Below are 9,394 nucleotides of genomic sequence, written 5' to 3' on the forward strand. Positions count from 1 at the left end.
CCTGGGTCTTCACACCTAGTACACCTGGTGACCAGCCTCAGGAAGGCCTGGGGTTTGTGGTGAGGACTGGAGTGAATTAAACGGACACAGGTTCCCATTATCAGGGAGTTTATCATTTGAGAAATTGGAGCCGGGAGAGGTAGTAAGGGCTGAGGACTAGACAGAGGTGGCTCCGGTGACTTGGACCCACCAAGCTCTGGGCCAGGGTCCTGGTGAACACATTCTTTTTTTTTTTTAATTTATTTATTTTAATTGGAGGCTAATTACTTTACAATATTGTAGTGGTTTTTGCCATACATTGGTGAACACACTCTTACCTTATCCACATAAAGTGGTCATATTATCCTCGGCTCTGAGGGGGAACTGAGGCAAAGAGAAGGTAATGATATGCAAGAGAGGTAGTGTTCTTTGCATATGGGATGGATATGAACTTGGAGTGGGGGCAAAGGGCAGACTGTAATGGGTTGAGTAGTAGCCCTTCACTGGCACCAGATATGTCCAGGTGAGATCATTCTGGATTAGCATGAAATACAAGGACGAGTGCCCTTAAAAGAGACTGAAGAGGAGAAGATACACAAAGATGTTCTCCTTACATCTGGGGAGGATGCCACGTGATCATGGAGCCAGAAGCCAAGGTACGTCTGGGGCCTCCGGAAGCTGGAGGAGGTAAGGGGTGGTCCTCCCCTAGACCTTAGGAGGCGGGGGCATGGCCCTGCCCATCTCTTGATTTTTGACTTCTGGGATCTACAGCTGTGAGAGAATAAACTGCTCCTTCAAGCCCTTTAGTTTGGGGTGGAGCCAGGATTTGAGTCTGGTGTGTCTGCCACAAAGCCTCATTTCTCCATTACTCTGCTGGCCAAGGGGGATCCCGGCGTGAGAGTCCCATGTCCTTTTCTTGTTGGTAGAAAGAGAAGGACTGCTAGTCTGTCTGTGCTCCTGCTGTGGGCTGAGTGCTGGGGTATGTCTTCTCACACAGTTGACATGCCCAGCCTGTCAGCTCCGTTATAATCCAGTTTATACATGAGAGGGCCCTGTTATAATCCATTTTATACATGAGAGGTCCCCCTTTTCAGGGCCAGACTCACAGAAGAAGGACTCTGATCCCAAGAGCTGTCCTTTGCTTCCACCAAATGTCCCTACAAGGGCAAGATATGATGAGTGTCACTAAGTAGACAGCATGATGCTGTTACGACACCATAGTTTCCCCCTAAACACATGTGCCCAGGGAAAGGTCTGCAAAGATATACCTCTTGGGGTTGTTACCGGTCTTTCCCTTCCCACGGCTCCAGCCCTGGGTCCCACCCTCATCTCCAAATGTCTGGATTTATGGCAAGCACTATGGCTCTGGCTTCCCTGCTTCTTGTCTTCCCTCCCAATGTGCCCCAAATTCTCAAATTCCCATTTCTTTCTTCCTTTTTTTTTTTTTTTTAGATGTATTTATCTGGCCGCACTGGGTCTCAGTCACAGCACATAGGATCTAGTTTCTTGACCAGGGATTAAACCCGGGCCCCTCCATTGGGAGCATGGAGTCTTAGCCACTAGACCACCAGGTAAGTCCCTCAGATTCTCTTTCATTACTCTTTCTCATCCAAATCACCCCATTCCTCTCACTGGAGCACCAGAGGTTTTCCCTGGCACACACGTGCGGTCTAACCCTTTCTCCTCTCCCCCATCTGTCACCCTGCTCTCTTTGGGGATCCCTGTCACAGATGGGCAGTCTTCCCTCACTTCCTTTCAGGCCCTGGCCTGTTCAGGCCTCGCTCCTTCTCTTCTGGGGCAAGCAGAGAGAGGACAAAGATTTACCAAGCACTCCTGTACTCCCTTCATCCCAGGATTGGCATGAGACCCTTCGCTTGCATGCTGGTTCCTCCTGAGAGCCCTAATGGGTAACCTTATCCCCATTTCACAGATGAGAAAACTGAGGCTCAGATGCTGACTAAATAGCTTAATGCAGCTGCTACATGCCAGACTTGTGGTTGCAAACACTTACCCAAGGTCTGTGCTTCTGATGGCTGCCTATCGCATGCCAGGCAGTCCGGCACAGTACTGTCTACTCTGCAGACCGCCCCTCCCCCCATGAGGGGGCCACGCAGACCCTGTGCTCCCTCTGTCGGCCCTCACAACTGTAGCCCTGTGTTGACACTTCAACACGTGGTGTGGGACAGTGACGTAACGCTTTCGTGTCTGTGCACAAGCAGGTCTTATCTCCCCGCTTGACTATAAATTTGGAGCTGGTGGGACAAGTCTGCAATTCCTCAGCATCTCCCGTGTCCCTAGCAGGCACTCAGGCAAGCATGTGGCGATTCATTTTGAAGGAATGCACACCATGTGAAGCAAACAGTGCCATTGACCTCTAGGACTGAATTTCAGGCCCAAATGCCTTTACGGGGTTTGTCGCGGTACTGGGTACTGAGGATCTTACGAAACTCCTCGTTTTTCGCAGGACTGGAGGAGCCCATGCTCAGCGTCACTCAGCAGGTGGTCAGGCAGGCTGCTCCATGAGGGTCAGGTGGGCCACTGGACTTCTCTGTTTATCGTGAGGGTCTAGGGCAGTTCGGTTCAAAAGAAATATCATGGGAGACATGTCTGTAATTTTATGTTTTCTGGTAGCCACGTGAAAAAAGAAAAAGGAGACAGGTAAAATGTATTTAGTGTATTAGCCCAGCATATCCAAAATACTTCAACCTGTGGCCAATGAAAAGTTATTAATGAAGTATTTGACCTTATGTCTGTTGTTGTTAGTCTGGGAAATTGGGCATGGATTTTGCACTTTGGGTGCCTCTCCTTTGCACTGGGTGAATTTCATGTTCTCGAAGGCCACATGAGGCTTTGTGGCCCCATATTACACAGCAGGCTCGGGGTTGGATGTGATAACTCCCAAATCCCAGTTGAGCAAACCCCTCTGGCATCTGACCTGTGAGAGCTTTATGATTTGTCCCTGGTTTATGTCCCTCACAGCCCTGCAGGCCTGAGGCAGGCCAGTGGCTGGACCCAGTGTCTGGGGTCGTGTGGTCATTTGTGTGCTCAGTGTGGTCAGGCTTGGTATCAGGCTTGGCGAGGGCGCTTCCTCTGGGCCAAAGCAAGTGGCCACCAAGAATGCTGCCTCCAGCCCACCTCCCCCTGGAGGCCCACCCAGGTTGATTTAAAAAGTGAGATCAGAGCCAGGGTGGGTAGTGGCCTTCACAGACACCTGTGGGATGGGACATTCACATCAGTAATGTGTCCCCTGTACACTCGGCTCACTTCAAAGTTGCCTTCCTGGGACACAGCAGTTTTCCAACAGCCTAGGAGACTGGCTGGCTGGCAGGGGGCAGCTGGAGCTGGAGTTTCTTTGGAGAAGGGTGTCTTCTTCCTGGGTGCTTGGTCTGGGCTTCTGTTATAGGTAGGAAGCCACTGATATCGGCAGGACAGGGTGCACCTCCGAGGTGTCTGTGGGATGCTGCCTGAAGCAGACCCAGGAGGGGCCGTGAGCGTCTGCTTATCATTTAAGTGGATGCTGTTTGCTGGCAGCTGAAGGTAATTATGGGGCTTCGTCCTTGAGGATGGTTCTGCGCATGTGTCTCCTGTGGGGCTGGTGGCCGTCAGCTGCTCAGCGAGCTGTGAATCTCTGGGACTCTGGGCAGGGCCTCCATTCACTGCATCCAGATGCCTGGGATAAAAATGCCTCATCTGTTGGAGATGGAGACATTTCCTCCTCTCAGGGATGGTGACATCGGTAGGCAGTCCTGGTGGGTGCTGGCCTCCAGGCACAAACTCTGCCCCCAAGATGTCTGTCCCTGGCAGCTTCTGTCTGTCCTCGTTCCTCTGGCCTCTTTCCACAGTTTTCTATCCTCTCTCCTCCTCTCTCTGCCTTCCACTCAGGAGCTCCACTCTCCTCTGATTCTTTTCCAACCTCTTCCTTTCCTGGCACTTTGCTGGTTGTGCCTGTGTGCCTCGTTTGGATCCTCCTGGTTTATTGCTGGGGCAGTCACAGAACTGAGTTTAATAGTCCACCCCACCCATTTCATTTCTATCCAGAACCTCAGATGGGAACTTGCTGGGAAAGAGGATCTTTGCAAATGCGATATACTTGAAACAAGATTGTTCGAGTGGGTCCTAACCCCCTGTGACTGGATTCCTTATAAGAAGAGGGAGATTTGGACACAGACACAGAGATACTGGGGAGAAAGCCACATGAAGATGGAGATAGACTTTGGGGTGATACATTTAGAAGTCAAGGATGCCAAGGCTTGCTGGAGGCCACCAGAAATTGAAAGGGGCAGGAAACTTTAGAGAGAGCCCTGCCCTGCTGACACCTTGATTTCAGACTTCTGGCCGCCAGAGCTGTGAGAGGAGCGGTTCCTGTTGTTCAGGCCCTCCAGTGAGTGGCCCTTTGTTACAGCAGTCCTAGGACACTCACCCCAGCCTGTTTGCTGGGCTGGACCCCAGAACAATAGGAGGATCCCTCCGTCCGACCCTACTTTGGGTTTGCTGAGGCTCGTCCTCAGCAGGCTGTCCCTCACATTCAGCTCTGTCTGCAGAAGCCTCAAGCTTCACACACAGTTTCGGGGATAATGGCTTCAGAATTCCAAAGGATTTTTTTGAGCTCACCAGATGCTGATCACAGCCAAGCTGCAACCCCACACTTGACAAGTGACGCAATCAATGCCTTGACAGTGTTTCAGGAGATTAATTGGGAACAGAGGGTGGGGTGGACAAGAAAAGGCAGACAAGAGCAGATTATTGTAACAGCACAGGCTAAAGCCAGCCCTGCTGAACTGGGTGACTTTTTTAAAAGTGTGGGTAGAGGTAACAGGCCTTGGGGACAATATCAGCAGAATGGGGCAATACCGGCAGAGCAGAGAGGTCACCGAGAGAGCATGCGCTCATGTGCAGGTGGGAGGTGAAGTGACCAGGCAGTCAGCAGTAGCCAGTGAGGAAGGCTGTGTGGCAGGATGGTTAGGAACTATGTGAGCCAGAGTCTTGTCTCTGCCCTGACCACAGGTGGGGGTCCCTGACCCCAGGCTCCTTCTCTGTGAAATGGATGCCAGGGGGCCCACTTCCCAGGAACCTGGGAGAGTCAGAAATGGGAGGATGATCAGTCCTTAGCGACTGTGCTGCTGTCAGAATTCCTGAACAGGTTGAGGCTCTAGACTGGGTCACTCTTCAAAAAGCAAGGAAAGAAGATGCGACTTCCCTCGTGGTTAAGAATCCACCTTGCCATGTAGGGGATGCTAGCTAGTTCGATCTCTGGTCGGGCAACTAAGATCAGATATGCCTCGGGGCAACTAAGATCCCACTTGTCAGGGAGCAACGAAGCCCACCGGCTGCAGTACTGAGCCCAGGTGCTCTGGAGAGAGTCCATGCATCGCAGCGGAAGGTCCCAAGTACCGCAACTAAGACCCCAACACTACTAAATCAATAAATAAAATGTTTTTTTAAAAAAGCATGGAAAGAGAGGCTTCTCTTTTGGGGGATGCTGGAGGATGGGCAGTCTCCATTGAGATGGACGTAGGTCGAGCAGGATGGGACAGACTGCATGCGCAAGCACACACACATGTACGCAGGCTGCACGCTCAACCACTGACCAAGTCAGGGCAGTGTCCGTTAAGAGAATGTGAAAGAAGGGCTGAGACTGGAGCGGCCAGTAGGGGCCAAACAAAGGTGTGTGTGTTTTATGGCAGGAGAGAGTGTGGGGATGGGGGTGGAGGAGGCATCGAGGATCAGGGGGAAGTGGTGCTGGGAGCATGGGTGGGGGTCCACCTGGGAGAGGACAAGGGTGGCCAGTGCAAAGACTGGCGGGGAGAGGGGAGAGGGCATGAGGACCACCTCTCCTGGTGGTCCACCAGCTAAGACCCTGTACTCCAAAGCAGGGGACCAGTGTTTGATCCCTGGTCAGGGAACTAGAGCCCACATGCTATAACTAAGAGTTTGCAGGGGGCAACTAAAGATCCTGCATGCCGCAACTAAGACCTGGCACAACCAAATGAATAAATAAGTATTTTTTAAAATATTTATTTAAAAGGGGAGAGGGTGAGGCCTGATGTTCTGGAGCTCCTGGACGGGAGGGTGTTGGGGAGGGGAGGGTGATGGGATAGGGTGGGGAGAAAAACTGGAGGTAAGACTGTCTGTGGGGTGGTTTAGGGGAGATGCAGCTGCAGTCAGGGTTACCAGGAGATTAGGGGAAGACTTCCTGCTCAGCAGGGGAGCTGAGCTGAGCTGGAATCTATACATAGTACACTACCCCCTGTAAAGACCAGCGACCTCCAGACCAAGTGGACGAGGTAGGTCGAAACAATGGTCTGGTCAGGCTGGAGTGCAAAGGGCCAGGAGCCTGGGTGTCACTGCGATGGGCTGGAAGGGGCCCTGCTCCCTCTCTCCTCTCCTCTCCTTGCCTGTTTGGGACTCAGGCTGCCAGCAGAGCAATCAGGCTGAGCTCTGAGGGGAGTGAGAGTAGCATTGTCTATGCGTGTGTTCACACAAAGAGGTACATACCTGGAGGGATGTTCACCCTTTGTCATCACCTCTGGGCGGTGCCATCTAGTGATTTTTATTTTTCTCTTTTGCACTTTTTAAAACTGGCTTCTTCTTTTTCTATTTTTGCCGCACCCCACAGCTTGTGGGATCCTAGTTTCCCAAACAGGGATCAAGCCTGGGCCGTTGGCAGCCGAAGTGCAGAGTGCGAACCGCTGGAGTGACAGGGAATCCCCTCTCTTGCACTTTTGAATTTAGTTTATAACCACCATGCACTGTTGTTGCTTTTTTTTTTACCCCCCAAACAAACAATAAAACAATTTAAGACCTCCCCTTCATGTCCCAGCATTTGTATTGAACTGGGAGGTGAACCTTCCTGCCTCTGCTGATTATTACACATTCTGTTCCCTTTGAGGGACTCTGGAGCCTCGCGGGTCCTTGTGGGCAAGTGAACTTGGAGGAGGGGGCAGTCAACATCACCCTGAAAGCAACACTCTCCCCCCAGCGCTTCCTAGATGAAAATGCCCCCTCCTTGAGAAATAGGTGTCCGGGGCAGGAACGCTGCACTGCCTGTGCACCTGCCCATCTCATTTCCCGCTCCCACACCCTCTAGCCTGCCTGGCTCTGCTATCTCTTTCCTTCTCAGTCCTTTAAGGACTTTACCCTTTGCCTGCTCTCTTGTCTGCATCAGCAGCTCCTCCCAGCAGAAGGATTTTTTTAAAGAAAATACTTATTTATTCATTTGGCTGTGCCAGCTCTTAGTTGCGGCATGCAGGATCTTTAGTTGCCCCCTGCAAACTCTTAGTTACAGCGTGTGGCATCTAGTTCCCTGACCAGGGATCAAACCCGTGTCCCCTGCTTTGGGAGTACAGGGACTTAGCCAGTGGACCACCAGGAAAGTCCCAGTAGGAGGATTTCTGTTCACAAGCTAATCCACCCTGGGAGTCTCCTCCTGTCATCCCATGACTCTCCGGCCAACTGCCTTGTTCCTCTGCTTCCTCCAGCTTCTGGTTCAAGTTGTCTAGGGTGGGGCCTGGGGTCTGAGATTTGACAAAGACTCCTCAGGTGATCCTCACCTGCAGTCAGGGTGCAGACCTACCAAGCTCATAGCCTCCTAGACATTTCACTCATCCTTATTGCCTGAATCAATGACATGCCAGTAAGTGTTTAATAACCAGTTCTGGGTGATGAGGACAAAACCCCCAATTTATATAATTTGCCAATTTCTGTGGTGTAAATATTCCCACATGGCCAATTTCAAGCTCCCAACATGAAGTTTACCAGCCAGCAAATTCCTGAAAATTTAACCTCTGGGGTGGGATCTCCAGATGGCCTGTCTTTATCCTGAGCTGACTTGCAACCTTCTGGATCCTGGTTCAGTGATGGATGGGAACCAGGCAAGATCACATAGCAAATGGATTATAGAAGCAGCCCTAGGCCCGGGTGTTTTGAGCAGTAGCTCAGGGCCACTACCCCCACCTCCTGAAGGACATTTCCTAGCCTGGCAGGTGGTCGATTCTATCTCTCAGTCCGGTTCTCGCCCACGCATCCTTCTCTGAACCTTCTGTGCAGGATGTGCAGGCCGGCACTCAGCAGCCATTCTGCCACCTTCCTCTGTCTCAGAGAGGAAGGCAAAACCCAGCTATCTCAAGACTTCTTTGCCACTCACTTTGGCCAGTTAGATGCCTTCTTGGGAATTTGGAAGCAGGAAGCAATGGAAAGGCCACGCTTCTGCTTTTTTTCTTGGCATGTTTGGTGGTGGGCATGTGAGGCAGCATTCTGTGGGCTGGGCCGCAGTCCTGGGGATGTTGAGAGGCAGGTTGAGGACTAGTTTTTGGTCAGTGCGGGTCCAGTGGGTGTTCTGATTGCTCCAGGCATTCTGAAGCCAGTGGTCCCAGAGCTGTCGTCTTGGTCCCCCACCTTATTGATGAGGAGGGAGGGTTAGCTTTCTTTCTGGGCCAGTTTGGTGGTGTCTTAGGGCCCATTTTGGAAGCAAAGTATAGTCTGCTTCTCCAGTCCTTCCAAGGATTTTTATAAGCACCTAGTTTCATCTTCTGCCAGACGTCGCCAGAGTGGCTTCTGTTGTCTTCATCTGAAGCCCGACTGACACACATTCTCACCATGGTCACCTCAAATTCCACGTCCTGTGAGGTTTGGAACCCCTAGCTCCATGGGGTATGTCCATGTGCTTTCTAGTGGGATTTGGTGATACACATAAAGAGTGTAGACTCTGAGATGGGACCTAGAAAAAATCTTTTCAATATGTACACTTATCAGGCAAATGCTTCTGGAAAAACGCAATAACCTAACACCATTGACAGCTCAGAGTTGTGGACTGTTACCTCTGCTGTGTGACTATGGAAACCGAGAAGGATTCATGAAGTCGTGCCCTCAAGTCTCCCCACTTTTTTTTTTTTTTATAAGAGCAATTATGCTTCCACTCTGAGCCTGCCTGCCCGAATTGTTCACACAGTCTCAACCACGGCGTTCACAGAGGGTTGGAAGGAAAACACAGAAGTGAGAATGGCTGTTGGGGGCAGGCATGCAGACGGCAGTGAGTAATGACAGTTGACAGTGATCAGGGAAACTGAAAACTATAAAAACAAAGGAAAGTGCAAGGCTCAAAAAGCATAGGCAGGAGTGGGGAGGAGGGACTGGGGCTGTGAGCACAGGGCGAGCCACCCCCTGCCCCGTCAGCCCCTGCTCTGTGGACGCCGAGGTCATCAGCACCAGGGCCCAGTCCTGGCGTGCTATTGGTGCCCACCACAAAGACCCTTCAAGAGCAGGATAAAGAATGTTGGTGCCTTTGGCTGGGGAAACATCGTGCATTTTATAAGGCTGTTTAAGATGTGTGTGTGTGTGTGTGTCGGGGGTTGGGGGGGCGGGGGGGAGGGGGCAGATGGGGAAAGGATGGTGTGTGAATATTTTTCTATCTTTTATT

At 51.4% G+C, this 9,394-nt stretch overlaps 1 long non-coding RNA gene across 3 annotated transcripts; it reads left to right on the forward strand.

The window, feature by feature from the left end:
- Positions 1 to 594: 594 nt before the first annotated feature.
- Positions 595 to 6,757, forward strand: LOC129651138 (uncharacterized). Of its 3 annotated transcripts, XR_008714029.1 has the most exons (4): positions 595 to 958; positions 1,432 to 1,550; positions 2,444 to 2,509; positions 6,596 to 6,757. It is a non-coding gene; the product is annotated as an uncharacterized LOC129651138 (long non-coding RNA). The 3 variants fall into 3 exon arrangements; XR_008714028.1 differs by lacking the exon at positions 2,444 to 2,509; XR_008714027.1 differs by lacking the exon at positions 6,596 to 6,757 and having other exon boundaries at positions 2,444 to 3,250.
- Positions 6,758 to 9,394: the final 2,637 nt, after the last annotated feature.

Source organism: Bubalus kerabau, chromosome 4 (assembly GCF_029407905.1).
Source record: "Bubalus kerabau isolate K-KA32 ecotype Philippines breed swamp buffalo chromosome 4, PCC_UOA_SB_1v2, whole genome shotgun sequence".
NCBI lineage: Eukaryota > Metazoa > Chordata > Mammalia > Artiodactyla > Bovidae > Bubalus > Bubalus kerabau.